The sequence below is a fragment of the Crocuta crocuta genome, unplaced genomic scaffold, assembly GCF_008692635.1.
Source record: "Crocuta crocuta isolate KB4526 unplaced genomic scaffold, BGI_CrCroc_1.0 scaffold457, whole genome shotgun sequence".
Lineage (NCBI taxonomy): Eukaryota > Metazoa > Chordata > Mammalia > Carnivora > Hyaenidae > Crocuta > Crocuta crocuta.
Genome location: NW_027531318.1, coordinates 3,433,212 through 3,460,933, shown reverse-complemented (window position 1 = coordinate 3,460,933; position 27,722 = coordinate 3,433,212). Strand labels below are relative to the sequence as shown.

Here is a 27,722-nt window from a genome sequence, read left to right as displayed (position 1 = left end):
TCTACCCAGGCTGCCTATTATCTTTTGCTGCCCCTTCTTTCTTACTCTCTGCATCAAATTCACTGCCAAGTCCTTATACTCTACCTTCACAATAGCTGTGGGTGGGTCTTCTTCCTCATAGCTTCTTCTCCCCTACACCTGCCACTCGGAGGTAATAACTGCTATCATTTTGGTGCATATTTTTCCAGCTTTCCCCCCCATCACTATATGAAGTAAATGAGCAGATAAAAATTATGCATATGTTTTTATAGATTAGGATCATACTGCTCACATTATTGTGTAAACTCATTTTATTCACTGCTCACATTATTGTGTAAACTCATTTTATTCACTTAACAATGCATTGAGAAAATCTTTCTAAATCATTTTATATCCATCCACAATATTCTTTAATGTTTTACTTATTTGTGAGAGAGAGAGAGGCAGCATGAGCAGGGGAGGGTCAGAGAGAGAGGGAGACACAGAATCTGAAGCAGGCTCCAGGCTCTGAGCTAGCTGTCAGCACAGAGCCTGATGCGGGGCTCGAACCCACGAACCGTGAGATCATGACCTGAGCTGAAGTTGGCCGCCTAACCGACTGAGCCACCCAGGCACCCTAGTCTACAATATTCTTAAAATGCTATAGTAGTTGAGGATTTGGGGGTTTGCCTTCTATTTTTCAGACAGAGTCTCTATGGCCTTTTTTTCCTCTTCAGTTAATGATGACTTAAGTTCCCATGGAAGAAAGAGGAAAATAAAAATACGCTTAACATGTGGCATATGCTGTTCCTGGTGTACCAAATTCATTAGGAATAGGGTACAGTGTGAGGTGGACCTGGACGTTGTCTGATTGTAGAATGAGCGTCTACAAGTGTTTGTTAATTGGGGAAAGGTGATATGGGAGGCAAGATTAGTTGCAGACCCTGGATGGTTGGCACAAGCTATCCCCAGGCCTGACCCAGGATAGATCAGGGAGCTACTGCCGAAAAGGCTCATGGAACTCCCATGGAGACATCTTGCCAGACCCATCTTTTTCCACGCATTGTGGAGAGGTACTTGGTGGTCGCTGACAAGTAATTCCAGTCTGGGTAGTGGAATCTCCAGGAAGGGAAATTTTAAGTGATAAAAAGGGATAGTCCTAACAAACCAGGACAGCTGGTCACCCTACTCAGTGGGTTCTACCCTAGGTTCTTCTCAAAGGATGCCAATTGATTCCAGAAGCTTTGCAGCCACCACTTCACCTCTGCAGAAAACTTCAGTGTGGTTTCTGGTGGTGATGGGGGGGGGGTTGCGGGTAGAGGGGAAGGTGCTGTATCTTCCAGCCAGAATCTTTTTATAAACAAGAGGAATTAATGTCAATTATTTTTTTTTATCTCTGTTATTTTGGATTCTCTGTCACCAGCAGCCAAACCTAATTTCTACTGACAGAACTGTGTAAAAGTAATGCTAATTAAATTCATCTGCATAAACTCACCAATTTTATTCTTAATTACTATGATATGCAATAATGAAGTATATACCCCGGAGTACCATTGTAAGTTTTATTTGATTACAACAGTAAACTTAATTTATAGGTATGCTTGGCTTCCTTCAATAGTTTGTTGATTACAGAGTATAGTCATCCATTGACAACTTAGAATCTAACACAGGAGGACACATATCCCTTCTAGCGTGTGAATGGAGAACCAGAGCACCAGGCCCCACTATTGAATTGGAATAAATAGTGGAATCTCTTTTGAACAAAGTCTGGGAGACAGCGTTAACATGCACCTTGTGGTCAAAGTGCATTTTATCCAGGCTTCACTGCATGCAGTTGTTTTTAGAGACATGGTGTGGCCTTTAGCATATGTGTATCTGTGAAATAATAAGCCATTCTTTACATCAAGATTTTGCTGCATTACAGATGCTTGGAGAGGGTTTTCACAATTATTATTCTAGTGCTGGTCTGCTTCCCTTCATCTCTTAAATAATCTGCTTTAGGCATTCAAAGGGTCTCCTCATCCCAGGACATGACTATAGCTAATTTTCTGAGAGCCTCTAAACATACCCCAAGCCTGCTTAGGACATCTGCCGGGAAGTTAAATCATTTTAAGTGGAGGAATTAAGCTAATGTCTTCTGCTAAAAGAAAACCCTGAATCTTGGTATTCTGCACAAGACTTGTAATGGTGGAAACAAATTATGCTGCAGTGATACAAAAGAAAAATAAATCCATCTTATTTTACTAGAAACTTGACACTTTTATTTAGAAAATTTATACTTCTGAATGCTTTCTTCATACATTACAGATGCATTTCAAATGTGACTCTCTTAGGTTAATAGTCATGCCTTAAAAACAGATCAGGCTGAAAGTGGGGATTGAGGCCACTTTGAAGTAAGAAAAAAGGAAGGGATTTATCTAATAATCAGATGAATTGAAGAGTGTAACAAATCCTTTTCTTGCAAAATCAGGGCAATTCTGAGATGCCTGAAAGATTCAGAATTGAGAAATACTTGCTTGCAAATTGCTTTGGTGTCATCACTAACATCTCCAAGAGATTAACATGGAAACCTAGGTGGGAATTCTGTATAATGGACCATCATTCACAATCTACCAGTTATGGATGTACGCATAGTGTGTGTTTCTACGATGCTCTATTTGTAGGTTCAATATTGAATGCTATTTGCTGTCCACATAGGATAAACTGGTGAGTAGAAGTTATTTGCTGCAGGGAACGTTGGGGAACCCTAGTGAAGAGAACAAAAGGCAACGATGAGGTGGATTCTGACTGGTGTTCAAATACATGCTACAGTGGGGCTATGATGCTGAGAGAGGTTTCGTTTTGAACTAAATAGGCAGTTACCCTTCCTCATTCACTCCTGGGCTGGAGTGAAAGCCAAGTTATCTACACTATGATTCACCTATATTTACTGTTGACCAACTCCATGCAATCATTTTTCCTGGGAAATAGCTGGGGTATCATAGGGCACCTCTGGCTGCAGATACTGTACCTTGCCCTGTGTGGTTAAAACAAAATAAACAAAAATGAAACCTGTCCTCACTAATCTTATTGCTCTTGTTCTTCTTTACTATTTAGCCCCTTTTTTTGAATCTCATTCTCCTGAGGAACTTTCTAGAAAGACAGTAATTAACTTCCTCATACTGCCAAACCACTGTGAGAAGAGGTAGGTGAAGGCTCAACCAGTTTGCTCTTGGCTTTTCCAGGTTATAAGATCTGATTAGCCTCCTAACCGTATGCATGACCAGGAGGCCAGGCCCACAGATAAGACACCAGTCCTGCTGTGTCAGACTCTGGGATTGCTTAGGGTAACTGTTAGCTCATCTATAAAATAGTGATTTAGAAAGATTGTGAACTGCCAGCTGAATCTGTTGTCATTGTGAATAAGCATCATGTTCTCCTTCCATGACAGGTAGCATTATTATTTTTCTTAACATCTAGCTGGAGAAGGATGGTGCCAGGGAAGTTTCAATATTGCTCTCACAGAGGGCACCCCAGTGTGACAATGAGCTCATTCTTCCAGGGAGGGCCTATTTTAGCATTTGTTTCCTGGTTGTGATTCATGGTCCTGAATATCTGTGACCCCGTGGTACTCCTTCTGGCTGGATTTCTCTACTCGGCTGATTTAGAATGCAGAATTTCATCTTGAGAGAAAGTTCAACATTTATTGTCTTTTACTCACCCTCCCAAGGGTGAATGCGGGGGTGGGGTGTGGGTAAGCAGGCTTCAGTGACTAGAGCCCGTTTGCACAGTTACTGTGAAGAATAGTAAAACGTGTTTATCCAAAGAAGAACATAAAATGTGCAACACCCCCAGGCCCCACCCTCTCCCACAAGAGATCTATCAGAAAAAGTACACTTCATATTACTCTTAGAAGGATCTTAAATTGTTTTAATTTGTTTGTGGTTTCTCGTTTCCTGAGACTTTGGGAAAGTTTGACCCAGCTTTTTTTTCCTTTCCTTTTTAATATATTTTATTGGAAGGGGAGAAGGTGATGCTCTTGTCACTAAGCAACATGAATAGAGAAGAGAGCCTATGGTTGTTTGTTGTATAAATAGTGTAATAATGAAGATAAAGAACTGAAATCCTGACCTTTTTCTGTTCCTTCATAAACCAGCCTGAAATGCCAGTGTGGTGTCTGAACACATTAATATAATGGGAGAGACACAATTCACACCCTGAACCTTGACCTTCACAAGCACAGGGAAGAATGCTAGCATACTAGTTGTTTTATGAGAATGACCAACATAATCTTTATCAGTAGGCTGGAGGCACAATATACACATAATCTGTACTTCAGATATTCATTCCAGGATTTTGTTCTCTGGCTCAATTTCAAAAGAATCCTTGACCAACTATTCTGTGCCTGTAATTGAAAATTTTGTGTGGAGTTGTTTCTCAGCACTTAAAGACTGAGAGGTATGAAGGCTTGTTTTCTTATCTAACGGATGAAGAAAGGGAGAGGTTAATTGGTTTGCCCAATGTCAGCACACTGAACAAGCTCCAGAATTCTGTCACTAGAATTCATTAGTATTGATATACAGAACTTGGAGATCCCAAATAACAGATTTCCCACAGTGAAGTTTCTTCTCTGAAATGGGTGGTAAATAGGGATGTAACAAGATGGAGGAAAGGCTTTAATCTGATATTCATTCCATAAATATTTATTCAGTGGTCATCATATATTATCTGGCAACTAGTAGCAATAGGCTATTTAAAGTTTTTAGCATAGCTCTTGGGGAGAAAACTTCTTTCTGCCTCAACACAGTAATTTTCATTCACTCATTCATTAAGTCAGTTATATTCAGTCCAACATTTACTAGCACATTCCATGTGCTAGGTACTGAATTGGCACCTGAGAATACAAAGGTTCTGAATAAGTTTGTCTCTATGTCAGGGGCTAAAAACCAAGTGAGAGAGGAACCCATCATTTCAATTTGATATACAACGTTAGAACAAAGTGCAAGATGTACTGGAAGCATAAAAAATGTGTTTCTAATGCTGTGTCAGAATGGGATGGTGTTTTGGGAATGCCTTCTGGAAGAGGTGATCTGACTTGGATCTTATAAGAAGTAGTTACCTGTGGGAATATTGAAGGAATAGGATATGAAAAGGCCTTCCAGGCTGACAGCTCAGCATCCACAAGGCTGCCAAGTCAGAAAAGGTGTACGTGTGTGAATATGCACTTGATGTTGGTGTGATAGATTGAAGATGTTGGTGTGGACCTCATGCAGAGACTCTGGTTGAAGAAAAGCTCCATGTCTACATTCCAGTGATTGCCAAGGGGGAAAAGGGATAGTGGAGAATTGAATACTGGCTCTTAAATCCTCCAATTGAGAGTGGCAGAGTGCAGTTTGTTCTTGCTCACATCTCAAGTCGCATGGTCATGTCTAACTTTAAAGGGGGCAGGGAAACACAATCCTCCTATTTATGAGGAAGGAGAAGAAATAGAATGGCTGTGTTTACCACAGCAAATCAACTACTAGTTAGATAATATAAGAACAACTCAGAATTTAAAGCTATTATATTTGACGGGTATTACCTACTTTTCATCTGGTCGATAATAACTCCCCCACAAGAAGTAATCTCAGTTTGTTCCTTGGGTCATATTTCCAAGTAGTTTATTTTGGAAGTCAGACAAAAGAGCAGCCCTATTCAGAATGAAATATTCTTTTTATGTGACTAGTTAGCCTGAGGTGATCATGTGGTTTTACCTATTTTGTAATTGTGTGTGTTCATACAATTTTATTAGTACTTTGGGACCACACTCTCCCTTTTTTTTGTGCATTTACAAAAAGGTGTCAATAAATCTGGTTTACCTGTAATGGAAGATGGATGTACAGATAACTACATATGTGGTAGGGAGTGGTTATTATTGCCCAATATTTATGAGAAACTCAGTGGATCAAAGTAGGCTAAACCCATCACTTCTCTCAGAAATTAAAAAAATTTTACTCCCTGGATCAAAAGGGATAGTTGGAAGCTGAAGGCTTATATTACACTTTAATGTTCCCCTAAAGAATTGCTTCTTCTGAAGAACATTTTGGTGTAATGCCATACCCACTAGAAGTAGGCTGTTGTAAAATGTAGCCTTATGTAACCTACTATGAGTTTGCTGTAAGAATGGTGTCCTACTTAGAAGGGCCCCTCCCACTTCCTGAGGAGAAAGTTGTACTTCCCCTAAGCAGTGGTTTGTTTTTAATGTCATGGACACTGTGAATCACCCTTTTGTCATTAATTTTTGGAGAACATAACAACTACCTTGCAGCCCAACAACTATAAGTGAGGAAATCGTCCCAAAATGTACACTGTCACCACCCCTGGTTCCATTTATATTTTGCTTTCTTCTAGTCTTGCCTTTGAATTTCTGTTACCCTGTATTTTATATTTTTTCTTTATATATTTTATGGAAAAAGGTGGAGAATAAATATGTAATAGAAGGGAAAAATCTTCATATTTCTTGTAATTGATCTCATTTTTGCTGATGGTGAAAACACAGGTAACTCAGTTAAAAATAACAGCCTTTTTTAGTTAAAAATAACATTTCTCTGGTAAATATTTTGTATTTTAAAGTACAGATTTACTCTGAGGAGTATTTTTCCCATATTAAGTGATTTTTTTCTCAACCTCTTGTTTTTTCTCAGAGAGCACGTAAGGACAGGGAGAGGTTGTGGGAATGGCTGGGAGTCAGTGTTTATTTTTATTTTAGTATGCATATGTATTTGTGTGTGGAGGGATAGGTGGTGTGTAGACAATAAATTAAGATAAGGGCATATTGAGTTGGAACTTTCTGTGAATAATCCAGGAGGGAGATGGCTGTCTGAGATTATTGTTCTACAAATTCTAATGAGGCCTTATTATCTCAATTTATGAACTAATATAATTTTGATTAGCTTGTGGGTTTACCAATGGAAGCAAGAGGCAGCCATCTTTGTAGTACTAGAGTTGATCTTAAAGAGTACCAGGGTTTCTCCAGCTTCCAAGCAAAGGTGGACCTTTTCTCTACCTTTTTAGTTCCCATTTTCAGGTCTCATATCTCAAAGCTTTAGAATAAACTTGTCTATGAAAGTTGTTTTAAAAAATAAAAGTACTTTAGGTTAATACACATTAACAAATCAGCACAGTGAGGCATTAGTTTCTGGAGAAAACTGACCAAAGTGGATGACCAGGGTGGTGGTGGAGACCTGAGTGTCAGAGTGAGTCTGGACATTGACTTTGATGATGAGGGGCTGCAGCTCCTGCACAGCCAGAGGTCAGAATTAGTTGCAAAGGGACAGTTTGAAAAAAAGGAAGAAGGATACAGAAGGGAAAGGCAAGAGTTTCCAATTCTGTTGAGATTCTGAGGGTGGTAAGAGATCCTAGGAGCTGATTTTTAGGTAAAAACGGAAAGCCTTTTGGAGCAAATGTGTCCCCTGTGAGACAAAGAAAAGAGGGGATTTTATCCCTGAGGGATACATCACAGTATGAATGCCCCAACTCTTGGATGAATCCATGCTGCATTGGGTTCTTGAAGGAACCAGACCACTTTCACTTTCAGCTCCAATCTGAGCAAGGCTCAGGAATGAAATAGACATGAGGAGCTCCATAGAAACAGGACTGAATGCCTCTGGTCTTTTGGCAAGTTGTTTCCATCTAATCATAGCAAGTATCATGTCACAGGCCATCATATGACAAGACATTCTGTAAGGAGTTTGCTCATTATTTACTGAGCATGTCAAAGTGTTGGCTGCCTTCAGGGCTCTTGGGGGAGCACATATTTGCCAGAGTGTTTTCATGAGAAATATAAGCAAGAGATAAAATTGCTACTCATTTTTAAGACTGTCACTGAGAACACATATTCTGTCTGCTCCCTCTCTTGCTGAGGCTTCTGGGTACAGAGAAAATACCATTAAGAAATAAATGTAACATTAGGCATCCTAGCCTGGGTGCCTGCTATGAATTGTGCTCCTACCTAAAGTATACATATGGACTCTTCTCTGTGTTTTTCAATGAATGACTCAAACCTCCACATACTGAATCAGTAGGAAGCCTATCACCTTCCTCTTGAGCTATTTTCCCCTAGGCCTGAATTGAAAACAATCTCTGGAGTTTTGAACAAGTCACCTTTGATTCTCACTGTCAGAAAAATGTTGCCGTTGAAAGCTTATCCTCTGCAGGATGGCTGGTGATGGTAGTCTGTTTTGCAGTGGCATTCTGGTGCACAGATCCCTAAACAGGGTGCCCTGGACCTTCCAGATCCATGATTCCAGTATCATACTTCAGCTCTCCAGGCTGTAATCCTTCCTGATGGGCTCATTTAGTAACCAGTTCCCAGAGTGCCAGCTGTCTTAAAGTGCACATGTCAGGCACCTAATGGACAATTGAATGAATTGAACATCTGCCCTTTGCCCACGTGGACCCATAGTCCTCTTCACCTCTCTCAAGGTCTTCCCTAAACAAGAAGTTCAAGGTCCTGCAGATTCAGCAGTGCCAGAGGTAGACATCACTTTTTCCTGGTGCAATCTAGTGGGCATAAAGGATCCCAGGACAGAGTAACCCGAGAAATGCCAATGTGGAAGGGACGAGCAAGGAAAGATGAGCCTTCAGATATGACTGAAATGGCATGTAGGAGAAAATTCAAGAAGTAGAAGGGGCAGAAAAACAAGAGGATACTCTCTGTTTAAAGGGAAGAGTATGCATTTAAAAATGTATTAAAAAATACTGTAGAGGGCTTAAGATAAGGACAAATATCTGTTGCATTTAGCAAGAAGGAGATCACTGATGGAAACTCCAGTGAGAAGAGTTCTCAAGGAGTAATAAGAGCGGCCAGGTGAGTGCACGGGAGGTGAGGAAGCAGACACACACGAATATTGATGAATTCTCAGGTTTTCTGTGTGTGTGTGGGGGGGGGGAATAGAATTAGAGTAAAAGGTAAGAAGAGATTTTGTTTGTTGTTTGCTCATTAAGATGGGAGTGTCTGCAGGGTTTCCAATACTGACTTAAGAGAGTTGGGTCACGTGTGAGGTACAGATGTGAGACAGGGAATAATTAATCCAGAGGGCCCTGACCCCAGAGAAGGCAGCGGCAGCGGGGGTGCATGGGCAAGTTGAAGATTCACCTATGAGGAGCAAACATGTCTTTCTTTGTAAGAAGAAGAAAGTGGATGCTGATCAGGTGAGTTGGTACATTTGGTATGTGGAGACTGATACTGTTTTAATACTTTAACAAAGAGGAGGCAAAGTTATGTGCTGAGAAGGAGGTAGGCGGCTAATGGACACGGCTCCATGTGACACACACACAGCTAATTCAAACCTAATACTGAGGTCTTTTGGGGATCTTTCTCCACTGAGTCCAGATCTTATGAGATGGTGCTTATCTTCAAATGCATGAGATGAATTCCAAATCTCATGATTGTCCTCTGACTCTCCCATGTCACATGTACACTTGATAAATACCTTGGGCTTTTTACTTAGTAAATTCAGCTCAAAAACTGTATTTAAAACAAAATGTTTATTTGATTATTTTGAGAAAGAGAGAGAATCTCAAGCAGGCTCCTCACTGCCAGTACCGAGTCCAACGTGGGGTGCAATCTCATGAGCCAAACTGTGAGACCATGACCTCAGCCAAAATCAAGAGTCATTCACTTAACTGACTGAGCCACCCACACACCCCAGCTCAAAAACTGTTTATAGGACATCTCCTATGAGCCAGGATTTGGGAATACAAAAAGGAGTTATTGGTATTTCTGCCTCCAAGGATCTTTCCCTCGAGTGATATAAAATGCATTTCAATGGGCAGGTGAGTTTCTAGAATTGACTTTTAAATTATCTGCTCTCTTTGAATATCTAGTCTATGACTCTTTTCAACAAATATAAATGATAAGTAATAGCTTCTTTGGGAATACTGTGCTCTATTAAGATGAGCAAATTAGGACAAAATTATTTCAGTGAATTTATATAATAATTAATGATAAAAGTTCCCTGCTTTATGGAGTGCTTTAACTTTCAAAATGTTTTATATTTAATGTTACTCTTTAGATCATATAGGACATTTTCAGGTACATTATTTTAATATTTTATGTTATTTCATTTTATTTTAAGTTTATTTTTAAAGAGAGAGAGAGAAGAAGAAGAGGGGCAGAGAGAGAGGGAGAGAGGGGATCCCAAGCAGGCTCTGCACTGTCAGCACAGAGCTGAACGCAGTGCTTGAATTTACAGACCATGAGATCATGACCTGAGTCAAAATCAAGAGTTGATGCCTAACCAGCTGAGTTACCCAGGAGGCCCCATATTTTAATTTATACACCATTTAATACGTACAATATTCATTCTTAAAATGAATTCACTTCCTACTGGAAGAAAAGGAAAGGGTTAGAAAGGCATCTATAAAAACTATAAAAAGGCATCTTTATAGTTTTTAATCTTTACAAACCTCCATGATGCTGATATTATCCCCATTTTACAGACAGATATATAGAGGTTCAGATCTTGACTAAGGTCATGTAGTTGGGGGATATCTGAAATTCAAACTGAGGTCTGCTGAAGCTATAGCCCTTACTATATTTTTGTAGGGAGGTATTAAAATTATCTTCTGCACCTTTGCAGCCACCCTCTGAAATGGCTAAGAACACCAAAAGGTTAGAAGTCTCATCCCAGGAGGTGGCCAGGTGGCCTCTGACTCTTAATCTGGTGCCCTGCCCCACCCCTTCCTCATTGTGACTTCATGTTGACCATGACCATCATCCTGTGATGATCTATTAGAGAGTTCACAGCAGTCTCAGGGACATCTTGTGGGTCTGACCTCAGTGAGCAAGTCCACCCTGGGGAGAATGTGGCTCACTGGCTTATTATGTACACAGCATCTGGATACTTGCTGCATTTCTGTGCTTGACGGACACTAATATTCATGTTTCCTGCATTTTTTACAAAACTTACAGGTGAGTCAAGGGAGAAAATAAACAACAAATGAGAGAGTTTTTTAAGGGCTGGGGAAATATGAACAGATTGTGGCAAAGCTCAGGAAGAGTCCCGGAAGTGATGAATGATCTGAAGGACAGATTCATGAGGGAAATGTAACAACAGTATTAACAATAAACAAGAACAAGGCAAATCTTAACTACATATTCCTTGGCCAGTCCAGGGAGTTCATATGGTTCTCTCTGAGGCCTAGTGCCAACATATTTGAACCATAGTTTAGAGGCCTAAGCTGTAAAACAAATAATTACAAAATGGTATTTAGATAGAACATTAAAAGGTCGTCTGAAAAACTTTAAGGGTTAGATGGATCTTTTAATGAACTGGTCTTAAAATGCAAAATGGATTATAACCACTCACATGAAGCTTTTCACTCCACAAGTTATTTATTTATTTATTTATTTATTTATTTATTTATTTATGAGAGAGAGAGAGAGAGAGAGAGAGAGAGAGAGAGAATGTGAGCTGGGGAGAGGGGCAGAGGGAAAGATATAGAGAATCTTAAGCAGGTTCCACTCTGCCCAGAGCCCAATATGGGGCTTGATTTCACCACCCTGGGATCATGACCTGAGCCAAAATCAAGAGTCAGATGCTCAACCGACTGAGCCACTCAGATGCCCCTCCGCAAGTTAATTTTCACTGGAGTTCCCCTACTTTACAATGGGTAACAATTCTGCCATCAACTGAACTGACATGTGGCCTGCCCTGTGCTGGCCCAGGACAAAGCACTGAAGGTGGTCCCATCGGCTCTTAGCCTGTCTCCCCATGTGAAGATACTGCTTTCCCTCCCCGGTTCCCATGTCCCCTCATGGGGCCCAGATTTTCCTCTGTCCCCTCAGGGCCCTCTGACTGGACTGTGTCTTAGAGATTCCTAGCACTCTTCTTTCAAACATGACTCTCTTTTGTCCTACTTCCTCTTTCTTTCGTAATGAACCTTCCCTACCATTTTAGTAATATATCAATTATCCAGAAATATTTGCATTTTAAACAGGCATTTCTACTTCCCCTCTCCCTTGCAAAGGCATTAAAGCCTTCACCTTGAAAAACAGTTTAAAAGGGGAGACTATGTTGATTCCTCTCACTGATTCTCTTAAAGACAAATCCTAGCTTCTGAGGTTTTGTTTACTGAATTAGTTCTCTCTCTCTCTCTCTCTCTCTCACTCACACACACACCAGACTGCAAGGTATTTAGCCTTCCCCAAGATTACAAACTTGCAATATACCTTCAAGACCCTAAAAGTGGCTCTTTGTTAATAGGTAATTTGTTTATTAAGCAGAGCTCATTTAAAAAAATTTTTTTTAATGTTTAACCATTTTTGAGAGCCTGAGATAGAGCGCAAGCAAGGAGGGTTAGAGACGAGAGAGGGAGACACAGAATCCACAGCAGGCTCCAGGCTCTGAGCTGTCAGCACAGAGCCCCACCCTGGGCCTGAACTCAAGAACCCTGAGACCACGATATCATGAGAAGAGCTGGGGCTTAACCGACTGAGCTGCCCAGGCACCCCAAGCAGAACTAATTTTTAATGTATTTGTTTGCTTCACTTTCCTCCAGGAATGAGAATAAACTCATTCCAATCATTTCATGCATTTAAAAGGAATACTGTGCATTTAGGAAAAAAACACATCACTTAGTATTTTTATTAGTTCAGATGTTGCCCACATCGCTGAGTAATGATTTGCTTTACATAAAATAAATGGTATTATGCAAACACATTGCATTGGGACAAAACACACATTTAAGAGAAGGGTGTACCTACAGTATACTTTCAGGGCTTTTGGCTTTACATAAGAGAATAAATTCTGCTTGACTTAAGCCAGAGTGGAACTGGTTCGATGATGTTGCGGACCTTTTACAATCAGTGGAAAGATTCAAGAACTAAATGACGGGATGAAGGGAAGCTGCCTAGCTGGAGCCACAGCCAAGGTGCAAGCCGGGTCGGCTCCTTCTGGACCTATTGCTGCCCTCGCTTGGTCATCCGGCACCCTGGCGCCTGGAACCCCACCAGAACCGTGGCTGTGGGCCCTGCGCCTGCTGCGCTCTGCGCCCTGTGGGCCCTGAGCGTGTTCCACTATGATCATGCACTTCAGTTTTAAAACCCGATTGGCTGAACCCAGGCCCCAGGCCCCTACCTTGTGGCTAGGAGGTAGAGGAAGAGGATTTGCCTTTGCTAGTTTCAGTGGTGGGAGCCGGTCCTGCTTTGCACCAACACCTAACCGGGGAATTCCCCAGACACTTGCTGGATATCTTAACACTGAATATCTAAAAATACACAGAAACCTAAACCTAACTCAGGCCAAAGATTCAACATCAGTGAAGGTAAAATTCTCAAGCGAGCGCAACCAAAATTTGGCTTGTTTTAGTAATTAACCCAGATTTCAACTTCTTTTACCGTATGGAGGTGAACCTGAATATCTCTATCATGTGTACTTTGGGGGCATGCTGGTTGTTTTCCCAAGGGACGCAGTTCCATAACATGCGGGGCACATGTGAAATAGGATACATAATTACAAAAGAGCAAACAGGCTCTCCTATATTTTTGCATTTGAAATTTTTCCTCTAGAAAATTATGCAGAACAACAAATAAGGTTAGATGGGGTATAGTAGAGATGTGGATTGAAATGTATATACAGAACAATTACTTTATGATAATAAGAATTTGGGGGACACCAGGATGGCTCTGTCGGTTAACGACGGAGTCTTGATTTCAGCTTAGGTCATGATCTCATAGTTTATGAGACTGAGCCCCATATCCAACTCTGTGCTGACAGCACGGAGCCTGCTTGGAACTCTCTCTTTCTGCTCCTCCCCACTCAAAATAAATAAATAAACTTAAAAAAATCTTTTATAAGAAAGAATATTTTTCTGTTACAAAAGAGAGGCACTTTGGAGCATCTATACCTGGATACATGATTTTAACAAATTGATGAAATTCAACAAGGATCTTTATCATGAGGTTTTGCTTTTCAGGATAAATTATATAAATAAATATTACACATACATTTGATACATAATTCAATTTATTCTATGGCACTATTTATTTTACACATTAATACATAATATATAAAACATAATCATCTTAATAAATAATATATAATTAATTATATACTATACATAACATATGATTTATATAATATACCTAGCACAGTAGAGCATATAGTTTGTCTTATTTCTCCTTTTGCTCAATTTCTCTCTTTACATTTTATTATTTGTTTGCCATTTTGAAACTCATTAAGTGATACTCTAATAGAATAAGTATTTTTACTTAAACAGGTGATTAGAAAGAAGGTTAAAGTAGTATTTTTAATGGTTTAATTGGAGTCTTTTTTTGTAATGGTGTTCTCTGTTTCTGCCAGGGTAAAGGGGATATTGAAAGCTGGCTGGATATCATTTTCAACTACTATTTATTCTCATTTCTCCATTTTGTTTTTATAAGACAATTTCATTGGCTATTTCAAGATATTAGCCTCATTTAATTAAACCATCAATGAGTGGTCAGTGTAAGAACAGTAGGAAGCAGAAGAGGAGAATTTAAAAGGTTTTTTAAAAAAGCAGAAATATATGAAAATGGGCAGGAAAATGAATGGGTGAATGAAACTGAAAAGCCTAGTAAATTAAAGTCTGTGTTAAACGTGTTGGAGACATAAACCTTGCTTCCTATCTTTCCTACTCCATCTAGCTGTGTGCTATGGGAAGCCACTCTTTTATCTGAGCCTATTCCTTATAATAGTTAAAATGGCTGCACAAATATGCACTCAGTACTGCTTTTTTATAAGGATGGGATCGTTTTCTATTCTGTTGGTAGAGATGGTTTCTACCCACCTGTACGTGTGTGTGTGTGTTGGGGAGGATCTGAAGTTCCACTTTATACCATGTGTACTTTACAATGAAGCACACATCACATTCCACAGAGCTGGGGAAAGCCAGTGCAGTGGGGGATCTGGCCTCCTGGGGTGTGGATGTATCTACTTACACATTTGACTTCCTTTCTTGCATAAATCATAGGAGAAGTCATGATTATGCAACACTCACGATTAAGGGCTGTGGAATCTGAGAGATCTGGGGAAAGTCACAGCCCTACCATGTGCTAGATATGTGCTTACAAGAAAATTGTCCCAACCCTCTAAACCACTGTACACTCATCTGCAGGTGGAGGAGTCACAGTACTCACCTCCCTGGGCTGTTGGCAAGAGTGCGCAGGTCAAAAGCTCTCAGGATGTCGCCTGGCATGCACTACTTATCATATTCAGAAGATGGCTGTTAATTCTTATATGCTTTATAGTTTTGTAAAAACTTCCACTGAAGTTTTCTCATCTTCTCATCTGATCCCCACTACCACCTATGTTGTTGACATTTTTAGTATTGCTTTTTTATACATTTTATAAACATTCTTTAAGCTCACAAGTGTTGAAATTGATTGAGGTCCCACAGGCTAGAAACTGGTGGGGGGTTTGGAGTTTTAACTCAGGTATTTGTATTTTAAGACATTTTCTTGGACTGTTGTCAACCAATTTTTTTTTTTGTCTTGTGTTTCATTAGAATGTTCCTTTCGTCCAATTCATCCTTTAAATATACATGAACTCAGATATGTTCCTATTTTCTGTGCTGTAATAGGTTAATGTTGTTATTTTTTAGTGTTTCAATTATGATTTCACATTTCTTGTGGGTATACACTAGAACTTTTGAATTAAAATAGAACTGCAATCCTTGTAGTTAAATAATGGAGAGTCTGAAGACATGGGCATTTCTTTTTTTAAAAAAATTGCTAGGGGCGCCTGGGTGGCTCAGTTGGTTGAGCATCTGACTTCGGCTCAGGTCATGATCTCATGGTTTGTGGGTTCAAGCCCCACATCAGGCTCTGTGCTGACAGCTCAGAGCCTGGAGCCTGTTTCAGATTCTGTGTCTCCCTCTCCCTCTGCCCCTCCCTTACTCATGCTGTGTTTGTTTCTGTCTCAATAATAATAAACATTAAAAAATTTTTTAAAAAGCTAGTGTAATATACAATTGAAGTACAATAAACTGCATATGTAAAAAGTGTAAATTTGATTAATTTTAACACATGTATAAATTGGTCAGCACACCCAAGATAAGGAACATTTTGTCCCAAAAGGTTCCTGGTGCCTCTCATAACCTTTCATTTTGCATCCTCCTCCCCCACCTTCAAGCAATCACTGATCTGCTTTATATCACTACAGATAAGTTTGTAGTTTCTAGACTTTTATATAAATGAATCATACAATATTACCCTATATTCAGGACATGTATCAATAATCTGTTCCTCTTTATGGTGGTATAGTTTACCACTGTAGGAATATACTACAGTTGTTTATTTGTTGAGCTATTGATGGACATTTGACATGTTTCTGGTTTGGGCTATTACCAAGAAAGTTACTATGAACAGTGGTCTACAAGTCTTTGTGTGGTTATACAATTACAGTTTTCCACGCAGGAGTCAAATGGCTAGGTTATATGGTTGGATAGGTGTGTATTTAACTATATGAGAAACTGCTGAGCTGTTTTCCAAAGTGGTTTAACCATTTTACATTCCTACCAGCAGTCATTGACAGTTTCAGTTTCTCCACATTTTTGCCAACCCTTGGTAGGTTGGTCTTTTTAATTTTAGCCATTCAAGCGGGTAGCAGTAGTATCTCTTTGTGGTTTTAATTTGCATTTCCCTGATGACTAATGAGTATTTTCATGCACCTAAATGCCATCTGTATATCTTTGTTTTGTTTGTTCAAATTAGGTCGTTTGACTTATTATTGAATTATAGGAGGTTTTTTTTCTATATTCCAGATATAAGTCTTTTATGGGATGTGTTTTGCAAATGATTTATTCCCAGTCTATGCCATGATTTTTATTTTCATGATAGTTAGGCATAGGAATTGTGACCCTGAATTTTTCAATCTCAGGATATCCCTTCTTTGTCTTGGATCTCATTGCCAACTGCTTGTCTAGACATGGCTCATTGTTCATTGCCTTTTAGTACACTACCTCTGCTTCCTAGGCTGGACTTTCAGTCCTTGTGGTGGTCATTCTTCTGATTCTGTGTTTGGTCCTTGTATTGTCCAAGTGTAAGACATGTTTTTAGCACACAGAATCATAGACTTTAGTGGAGAAATTACATTCATTAGAACCCTCAGCACATTCAAATAAAATATAGCTACCTAGGGACAAAATCAAATGTTGACTAGTTTATAATACTGATGAAGAATCTAGACATTCATACTTATTTATCAAACAGCGACTGTGTATAATGGCCTTTTCTATGACTCTAATGGTCAAGAAAGAGATTCTAAACAGATGACTACAGATTCTGGAAGACTGACACTGTCTGCTAATTCTATGACATTGACAGAGGCTGGGTGAGAGTGGTTATAAAAAATGTAAGTGCTGCTATTAGATATGGAGGCCCTATGGATTAGTTCAGGACACTTTTTTTTTTTTTTTTAATGTTTTATTTATTTCTAGGAGAGAGAGAGAGAGAGACAGCGTGAGCAGGGGAGGGTCAGAGAGAGAGGGAGTCACAGACTGAAACAGGCTCCAGGCTCTGAGCTGGCAGTCAGCACAGAGCCCGATGTGGGGCCTGAACCCACGAACCGCGAGATCATGACCTAAGCGAAAGTCGGACGCTTAACCGACTAAGCCACCCGGGCGCTCCAGTTCAGGACACTTTCTAAGACTTTCCAAGATGGATGACATCACCATTCAACACGAAATGTTTACCACTAATTTGGGGCTTGTTGCTCCTCCACTGAGAATACATATGAATTTCTTTCTATGACTTATACATCTTTCAATGCTCTATTTTCCCTTCCCTTTTTTTAAAAGAGAGTAATCACATTTATTTCTTTAATCAGAGAAACCAGCATTTTATTTATGTTCCAGATATTCTTCTAATGGCTGTGTCAATATTAATTCATTTAATATTCTTTTTTCGTATTTTCACTTTTTTGAAAATATAATTTATTGTCAAATTGGTTTCCATACAGCACCTAGTGCTCATCCCAACAAGGGCTCTCCTCAGTGTCCATCACCCACTTTCTCCTCTCCCTCACTCCCCCCCACCCCCTCCCATCAACCCTCAGTTTCTTCTCAGTATTTAAGAGCCTTTTATGGTTTGCCTCCCTCCCTCTATTTTCCTTCTGAGTTCACATAATTATTAAAGGGAAATTGTTTATAATGGTTAAAGAATATCATCCTGCTGATTATTTTGTGTCAAAAATTTAGGCGTCTTGATTATAGACCATGGAATCTCACTGTTGGGAATGTATCTCAGCCCTGGGTGAGTGTAACTGCAGATTTAGTTAGTACTTAGGCTCACCCATTCCCCACACTCAGGGATTTCTCAGAATTTACTTTATAGGCTTGTCTTTCCCACTCCCACCATTCTGAATGTTAATTCTAGGATATTAATTCTAAATGCAGCCATTGCCTCATCAGGATATATCCTTGGCCCATTTTCTCAGGGGTGGGAAAATTTGAAAAGAAAAACTGAGAAGGATCAGCCTCCTTTTTGTTGCCTCTACAGCCTGTCTTGGCAATCACTACCCCTCGAAGGCACTTGGCTGGTCCTGGCAAGGACAAGTTCCTCCTTGTTTCTCAGATGGCCTCTAGCTGGGGACAGTCATCTGTGGCCTTTCCTCGAGTCATGGACTGACATGCTCACAGTTGGTTTTCTTTCTGTACGGAGTTAAATAGTCAATTGTTCCTTGCCATCTGGACACTGCTCACTAGCAAATTAAGGAACAGATAAATTTTCTATTTTTAGTTTCTTATTTAGGGGGAAAAACCCACATAAGGCACCATTACAATCAAATGTAGTTTCTTTTTCTCTGTTCTTTCTGCCTTCAACCCTCCTTCATAGATGCCTATTACATAGTAGAATCAAAGTGAACTCTTGGTTCATCCTACAGAAATTAGCTGGTTTCCATTACAACTTAAGCTGGACATTTTATGTTGAATTTCAGGTTCTAATACAGGTCTTTCTAAGAAATGAGTAACTGAATACAGAGAAACTTAGAGAAAACGCTAGTGTTTGACTTCCTGAAGGGAAGGAGCTTTGACATGAGAGAGTGTGAATCACAGGGAAGGCTGGTAATAAAATGGGGAGTCTACAGGAAGGAGTCTTGGAAGGTTTTTGAAGGTAAATTCCAATTAGAAGATGAAAGAAAAGAGAGACCTATTGCTTAAACAAGGCTGTGTGAGGATATTTGCAGCTGGGAACATGATTAGAATGCAGAGCTGATAATAAAACACAAGTGGGGAAGGGAAACTTTAAAGAACTAAATGAATAAAGAAGTAAGGTAAAATATTTTAAATCATGTTTAATGAGCTTGAGATAGAGCAAGCCAAAAAGCAGAACTGAAATGCACTGAGAAAAATTGAAAAAGAACCTAAATATACCTCTTCCTTATAATGAGGTGGGGGATGGAAAGAGATGCAAGGATCCTTCTTAACAAAGGATGGCAGGGAGAGGGAGTAGAGGTGGGAGGGAGAGAGGAATGCAGGCAGTGAAAGCTCCCTCTCTTGCATTGCCCCCCTTCCCCTCCCTGATGTAGTTGCTTTTCTGGGTTGATTATACACATCTAAGTGCCTTGAGTCATTTTTACCTGCAGTTCCCCTGCATCCTGACTCATGTCATTGTGCACCGAGCTGTAGCTGGCAGACCAACATGCAGATTAACAACCTGACATGTCACTGATGGATCACCTACTCATTTGGTACTTAATCATACACTGCAGCACATGCCACTTCATTTTTAAGGTGAATGTGTTTCATTTCACCAGATTGTAAGCATTTTGAGGACAAAGACTATCGTCTATTCATCTTTGCTCTTCTCATGGACTCCCATCAATTGCTATAAACATAGAAAGAAGCCAAGAAATACATGCAGGCTGGAGAACTCTGTCCCATAGTTGTTGCGGTTTCTAAAAGGTCTTCAGGAAAAAGGCACTCCAGATGTGGGGGCCATCTCTAGTAATTCTGCAGTCCTCACACTAATCTCAATGTTCTTTTTTTTCTAGGCACAATCAAGTACTTTATTTTATATATATATATATATACACACACACACACATATATATACACACACATATATATACACACACATATATATATATACATATATATATATTTAAATACTTTATTGCCAAGTTGGTTTCCATATAACACCCAGTGCTCATCCCAACAAGTGCCCTCCTCCATGCGCATCACCCCCCTTCACCTCCCTATACCCCCACCAGCCATCAGTTTATTCTTGGCATTCAAGAGTCTCTCATGGTTTGCCTCCTTCTCTCTCCCCCACTATTTTTCCCCTTCTCCTCCCCTGTGGTCCTCCATTAAGCTAATCCCAATGTTCTTATGTGTCCAGGGACTGAAGAGCAGTCAGTCTGCACCTAATAAGCACTTGAGTTGTTGCTGTCTTTCCAAGTGATAGAAGGACTGAGAAGCTGCCTCGTTTACTTCCTTCTAATTGTGTAGTACAGTCCATTGTGTCTTTATTGATAGAGTCACATTGCTGAGGGAATGAGGATAGGGTGCTCTGAGGTTGGTTATGCAACTCCTGTGACTGCACCTGAATTTCTGGACCTTACTCACTGCTTTGGATTCAGTGGAGATTTTTCACTTAGCAATTAAAAAAAAATTACATGTGTAAGAACAGCCAAACATATATGTGGGTGGACTACATAGAAACATGTGGCTGATTATATATGTTGTGTTCAGATAGGTCTTCTTTTGTAACTGGCAGTTCTTCATGATGACTGGGGTTAACTCTCTCTCTCTCTCATTGATCACCATTTCACTCCGGATCTACATCTTGGTCTTAGCTCTGAATATTTTGTCCTTGGATTTTTGCTTTCTTAATTTTTTAGTCTTTCTCAGCATTCCCTCACTTTTGATATGAGGACCTCTCAAGCCCTTCTTTAGCTCAATACATCTTCAAAGGTGCACCAGGCATGCTACCATGGTTTCTCTTTATGCTACTCCATTTCCTGTCTTGACTCTTGCTGTCTCATTCTTTTCAATCCTGGAGCGCAAAGCAAAGACTGGAGTGATCACTGAGACAATGGTAGGGACTATCACATAAAGGAAGAAGGAAGTTTGTCTTAATTTGGGCTAAACTTGGAAGGGTGGATTGGATTTAGATAGGTGGGAAAGAAGGGAATATTAAAGTTTTTGTTGTTGTTGTTGTTGTTTTTAGGGTTGAAGGATGGACTAGAGAGACCGTGTAGTGAAGAGACTGGAAAACAGCCAGTGCTTGGACTGTGGATGAGCTAAATGCTAGGCTGAGGAGTGTTGCTTTTCTCCCATCACTATGGTCACCTGATGAAGATGAGCTGGGGATGGGGTGATGAATAGTTTAGGAAGAAGATAAAAGTACATTAATGTAGAACTTGCTTCTTTAAATCCAGTACCACACTGGTAAAATGTTTACAAATTACCTACTTCAAGGGCACCTGGGTAGCTCAGTTGGTTAAGCCGCCAACTTCAGCTCAGGTCATGATCTCATGGTTCCTGAGTTTGAGTGCCATGTCAGACTCTGTGCTGGCAGCTAAAAGCCTGGAGCCTGCTTCTGATTCTCTGACTACCTCTCTCTCTGCCCCTCCCCTGCTCACACTCTGTCTTCCTCTGTCTTTTAAAAAATAAATAAACATGGGGCCCCTGGGTGGCTCAGTTGGTTGAGCGTCTGACTTTGGCTCAGGTCATGATCTCGCAGTTTGTGGGGTCGAGCTCCACGTCGGGCTCTGTGCTGACTGCCAGCTCAGAGCCTGGAGCCTGCTTCAGATTCTGTGTCTCCCTCTCTCTCTGACCCTCCCCTGCTCATGCTGTCTCTTTCTCTCAGAAATAAATAAAACATTAAAAAACATTTTTTTTTGTATTCAACAATGAACATTTCTTTCTCTCNAGAAAGTAAATTCCCTGGCCTCAGGATGTAAAGTTATAAATATATCCGTCAGATCCATCTGGTCCAATGTGTCTTTCAAGTCCATTATTTCTTTAGTGATTTTCTGTCTGGTTGACCTATCCATTGCTGTAAGCGTAGAAAAAAATTTTTTTAAATAAGTAAATAAATGTTAAAAATTTTTCAAAAAATCAACAAATTATCTACTTCACAGGTGATTTTCTGGCTTGCATTCTAAACAGACTTGAAAAATTTGCCAAGATGATCTTTTCTTGTTTTTACTCAATATTTGAAACATCAAGTCTTGAAAATTTCAACTCGTCATTTCCTCTAAGATATTATAAACATATTTCTCTGTTATTAATACTTGAACTGTGTATACGTGTGTGTTCCTAAATGTCCACTGTGTTAGTCATTCTAAGATGGTCCTAAGTGATATCTGTCTTATGAATTCATGCCTTTATGTGATCTTTTGAGTGTGGGGAGATGTAGTGACTTTTAGCATTTAGAGTATGGTAAAAGTGATGGTATGGCATTTCCTCAATTAGGGTACAAAAAGACTGTACCATCCATTTTGGGTGTCCTCTCTCTTGGAACCCTTGTTCTGGAAGACAGTTGCCACATTATGACAAGTCTTATGGAGAGGCCCACATGGCAAGGAACTGATATTGCCAGCTAAAAGTTAGTGAGGACTTGAAGCCTGTTAATAGCCATGTGAATAAGCCTGGAAGCATCTCATCCCCTGTTTGAGCCTTGAGATGGCTCTAGCCCCAGCCAAGACCCAGATTGTAGCTTTGTGGGAGGCTGTAAGTCAGAGAACCCATCTAAGCTGTGTCTGGATTTCTGACCCACAAAAACTGTGACAATAAGTACTTGCTGCTTTAAGCCACTAAGTTTTAGATAATTTATAATACAGTAGTAGGTAACTAATACATTTATTAATAGCCTTTGTGGGATAAAGTTATGGTATGCCCTTGTGATAGGATATAGGTCAGTCATTAAAACAACAAAGTAGAAGGCTATTTAATAACATGGGAAAATATTCACAATATACTCTTATTTGTGAATAGCAAATTGTTACTAAACAATTTGTATTATGTAGTCCAAGATATATATGAAAAATACTGGAATTATATTCACCAACACATGTGTAGAACATGGATTATGGAATTTATGGCTGGTATATTTGTTGCTTTACAAATTTCCTGCAGTGAATGTGCATTAATTGTAGAATCGAAGGGAAAAGCAATATACTTTTTTTTTTTTTAATTTTAGAGACAAAGAGTGAGTTGGTGAGAGGGGCAGAAGGAGAGAGAGGGAATCTTTTTTAAAAATATTTTTTAATGTTTATTTATTTATTTAATGGTTTATTGTCATGTTGCTTTCTATACAACACAATGTTTATTTATTTTTGAGAGACAGTATGTGAGCAAGGTAGGGGCAGAGAGAGAGGAAGACACAGAATTGGAATTAGGCTCCAGGCTCAGCACAGAACCTGACATGGGGCTCTAACTCCCGAACCCTGAGATCGTGACCTGAGTCAAAGTTGGACACTTAACCAACTGAGCCACCCAGACACCCTGAGAGAGGGAATCTTAAGCAGGCTCCACACTCAGTATGGAGTTTCACACAGGGCTGTATCCCACGACCCTGGGATCATGGCCTGAGTTGAAATCAAGAGTCAGATGCTCAGCCAACTGAACCATCCAAGCACCCCAAAGAGAACATACTCTTTTTTTTTTTTTTTAATATTTTTATTTATTTCTAGGAGAGAGAGAGAGGGAGACACAGACTCTGAAACAGGCTCCAGGCTCTGAGCTGGCAGTCAGCACAGAGCCCGACGTGGGGCTGGAACCCATGAACCCCGAGGTCATGACCTAAGCCAAAGTTGGACGCCCAACCGACTAAGCCACCCAGGCGCCCCAAGAGAACATATTCTTAAACTGCACTCATAGGGCAGACGTCAAACTTGGTCTTATTACCATTGTACTTGAAGGACATTTGGGAGTGGATTTCGAATTAGCTGGAGGCAAACTGGTGACTAGCACTGTTTTGAACTCAAGTTCAACATTGCAAATTAGCAGTTTATTTAAAACTAAACATTCACTGTTTATTAGGATACAGGAGTGCCTTCTTGTATAGGTGACATTTAACACATCAGAAACGTCCTTGGTGCTTTGGTTGTGCTGGCTGTTCTCACAAGATTCTAGCCACCTATGCTGGCACCTTGGCTAGAAAGTTTATGTGGTTCAGGAGGAGGGCACTGAGACCACAGCTGGTTAGCCAACAAGAACCAGAGGAGGTGAGTGTTTAGGAGCTGGTTTTGAAACTGATTCCTGCACTTGATAGAAACTTAACATTTCCTATATAATCGCCATGCTACCCATGCTAATTTTCTCAAAGTAGAAAGACACTGGAACCTGTTTGTTGCAGATCGAGATGAAATCTGTGCACCATAATTAAATAGCTGCCATGGCAAAGTGAAATGACTTTGATTGTTTGCTCCTAATAATGGTTTAAAATTCCTGTAGGACCCATTCAACTTTGTGGAAGACCTGTTGGGTTTTGGAAACAGACATGGTGATTTGGCTCAAACAGAAAGATTGCTTTTTTTGTCTGATAGTTCTGGGATTTTCTTCAGTTTTGTGTCAGTATTTTTCATGATTGACTTTAGTTTCTCTGAAACATAAATGTAGAGCTCTCTCAAGGAAAAGAGTGAATGTCTTAGGGTAGTAACTGCAGGGGAAGATCATAGAAGGGGTTTAGGCTCTGATATCAGGTGGCAGAGTTTGTTCTTTAACCTGTCTTTAGGTGCTTCTGTGACTTCCAGTTTTCAGTTTCCCTTACCTGAATCAAAAGTACTTGTTTCATAGGAATGTTAGGAAGAGTAATTGAGATGCTGTTCTTAGAACCATCTCTGCTATGAAGTATGTGTTCAATAAATATACTAAGTACTTTGAAGACCTATCAATAAATTCTTAGTAGAGCCCTTCCTGGAAAAGGACTTCGTTTTAATGAACAAAATTAAGTCAATGGGAAAAATATTTTGTAGAAATGGAGGATATCATAAATTCTCAGATTATCAAATGGTGTATGATAAATTGATGGAGTTGGAAGGAAAAATACAAGGAGGGTAATGCAGCCTTGCTGTATATCTGGTAAAATCAAATTCCACAGTCCTTTGGAAAGGGGAAGTAGGGCCCTTAAAACTCATTACCATGGACCAGAGAGGTTTCTAAAATTCCCAGGAAGGTTCAGAGGAGGGAATGGCTATAAATGTACTTGACCCCAGGCGACCCTGGCCCGGAAAGCTACAATAACCTTCCATTTGGATCAGGCCAGAAGGTTTTTATTTTATTTTATTTCTTTTTAAGAAAATGGGAAAAGCAGTAATGTGGGAACTGGTTAGGAAAGCCTGTGGTCACTGCCACTTTGAACTCTTCTGGAAAGAGAGAACAGAACAGTCAAATCGCTATAATGAAGGTTGCAAGTTTCAGACTTTAAACCAGTTTCTACATCTAGGAACACATGCAGAAGATCTGGGAAATAAGAGAAAGAAGTCAGAAAGATAAGTGGAAAGATGGACTGTTTGGGTTTCTGTGCAGTCTAGTGTGCTAATGTTAAGGTTTATCTTTCCTTTGTATTCTTTTAAGTCTTATTTCTAATTTTCTTCTAAGAGTCTTCATACGTGTCTGGGGTTGGGGCACATCCTTACCCATGGACCAAAGGACAACAACAGGACAATGTGCCTACTATGCACCACATGCCTAATATTTATCATCTCCTTTGATCTTCACAGTGACCTTGTAAAGAAAAGACTAAAACGCTCATTTTATAGATAAGGAATCTGAGGCTCAAAGAAGGTAAACAATTTGTTTAAAGTTATACAACTCAGATATGGGGGTTGACGTTCAAATACAGGTCTACCAGAATACAACGCCTAAACACATTGCTTTACTTATTCCAGGGTCTTGGAGGACAGAAAGGGAACAGTTTATGCCAGAGGAACTCATTTATCCAAAAGTTGCTAAGAATTTGTTTTGTTGCACTCATTTCTCAGTCTGGTCTGTTCACAGAGGGCTGCAGTCATAGTTAAGTGAGTGCTGTCCTCCTGCATGGAGAGTAATTAGAGCAACTCTTCAAAACCACCTGCATTGTAAGTGACTATAGGGATGGGGCCTTGAAGTGGTTTGTGGTTGTCAGTAAACACAATAAGTGTTACAGTGAAGTTCATTAGTAGGAGGAGTGAAAGAGCTTCTGAAACACAGCTTTTGAGAGTCAAGAAGACCTATTAAGACAGTACAATTCGTTCCCTGAGGGTTTCATCAATCTGTTGTGTTCAGGGTTCAGATGTGTGTGCATAAACAACCTTTGAAGAGTTGAAGTTCAACTGTTTATTTGCAGGCAGGTGCGTCAATCTACAATTTCCATTGGAACTGAACTAGTTCTATAAAAGTTGCCATAATTTATTTATTATTAAAATTTTTTAAAAATATTTATTTATTTTTGAGAGGCAGTGAGATAGAGTATGAGTGAGGGAGAGGCAGAAATAGGAGAAGACACAGAATTGGAAGCAGGTTCCAAGCTCTGAGCTGTCAGCACAGAGCCCGATGCACAGCTTGAACCCATGAACCATAAGATCATGACCTGAGCCAAAGTTGGACGCTTAACCAACTGAGCCACCCAGGTGCCCCAAAAGTTGCCATAATTTAGTCCATTCCCTACATAGGCAGAGGCTGCCTAAGTCAAATTAGGTGTTCAACTTTAATCTCCATTTTATTTCTATCTTTAGTTTTCTTCCCAAGATGTGTAACCAAAAAGTTATAAAGAGAGAAAAAGAAAGAAGAAAGGAAGGAAGGAAAGAAAAAGAAAAACAAAGAAAGATCTCTTCTCTTTCTCTATGCGCATTTTATCAACACAGCCTCAGCTTGAGATCTCTTGGGAAAAGCCTTTCAAGACAAGTGGAATGATGTCCTTCCTGCCACAACATAATTTCCCAGCTGCCAGGGGAAAAACTACATATTGTACCCTAACCAACAACCAAGAGAGACTAGATAATCACTCCCTAAGGGCATTTGCTTCAACCTCCCTCACAAAGGGCTGTAGAAACAATCTTGAAGTTACTATTAACTCTACAATTTAAAAGAGACAAAATGGATTCCTGTCCTTACTTAAAGGAATGGCTGTGTTGTGTTTTGCAAGGACATCTTCATTTTTATGTAACAAACTATAGCACTAGTGGTTTAAGGCATGGGAACAGACAGAGTGGGGCAGATCACATCTGGGCTAAGATTAATCTTAATGGGAAGAAAGGCTGTAAAGGGGTTCAAATTTCTTTCTTGGTGTTTCTCCTAAGATGTTCTTCTAAGTGTCCAAATCTTGTGATGTCTGTAGCAGTATGTGTGAAAACCACATGTTTTGATGCAATACAACTCTACACAATTCTTATCTGGAAGTTGATAAGAAACACGTGCAAGTTTCTTAGAAGCACCCTGATAGAAAGCAAGTGTGGCCTGAAAAGGCTTCTTTTGAATTTGCTTGGTCCTCAGAATGCTGTGGATTGGCAGTGACCCAATCCTTCTGGTACCTGCCATGAAAAAACCCAAATTACCTTTATCTTTTCAAGAACCACACAGATACACAGTCTAAGGGGTCCTGGAAACTGACATGGAGTGGCCCTACCCCTTGCTCCTCACTTAATGAAAAACTTCTTGGAGGCCTCATAACTGAGCTGTTGTAGCCACTGATAGAGTCTTCCATCATCCCTGCCATGGCTTCTGCTAAAAACCCAGAAGTGGTTGGCACTATTTTTATCAAGAGCAAATAGAAAATAATAATTTCCTCAGGATACACATCCTCTCAGCAAAGAAAAAAAAATTCTCATTTTGAC

General features: G+C 39.9%; 1 long non-coding RNA gene across 1 annotated transcript; it reads left to right on the top strand.

Annotated features, from left to right (window-relative positions):
- Positions 1–10,729: 10,729 nt before the first annotated feature.
- On the top strand, positions 10,730–27,033 carry LOC144238011 (uncharacterized). Its single transcript, XR_013336974.1, has 2 exons — positions 10,730–10,891; positions 26,625–27,033. It is a non-coding gene; the product is annotated as an uncharacterized LOC144238011 (long non-coding RNA).
- Positions 27,034–27,722: the final 689 nt, after the last annotated feature.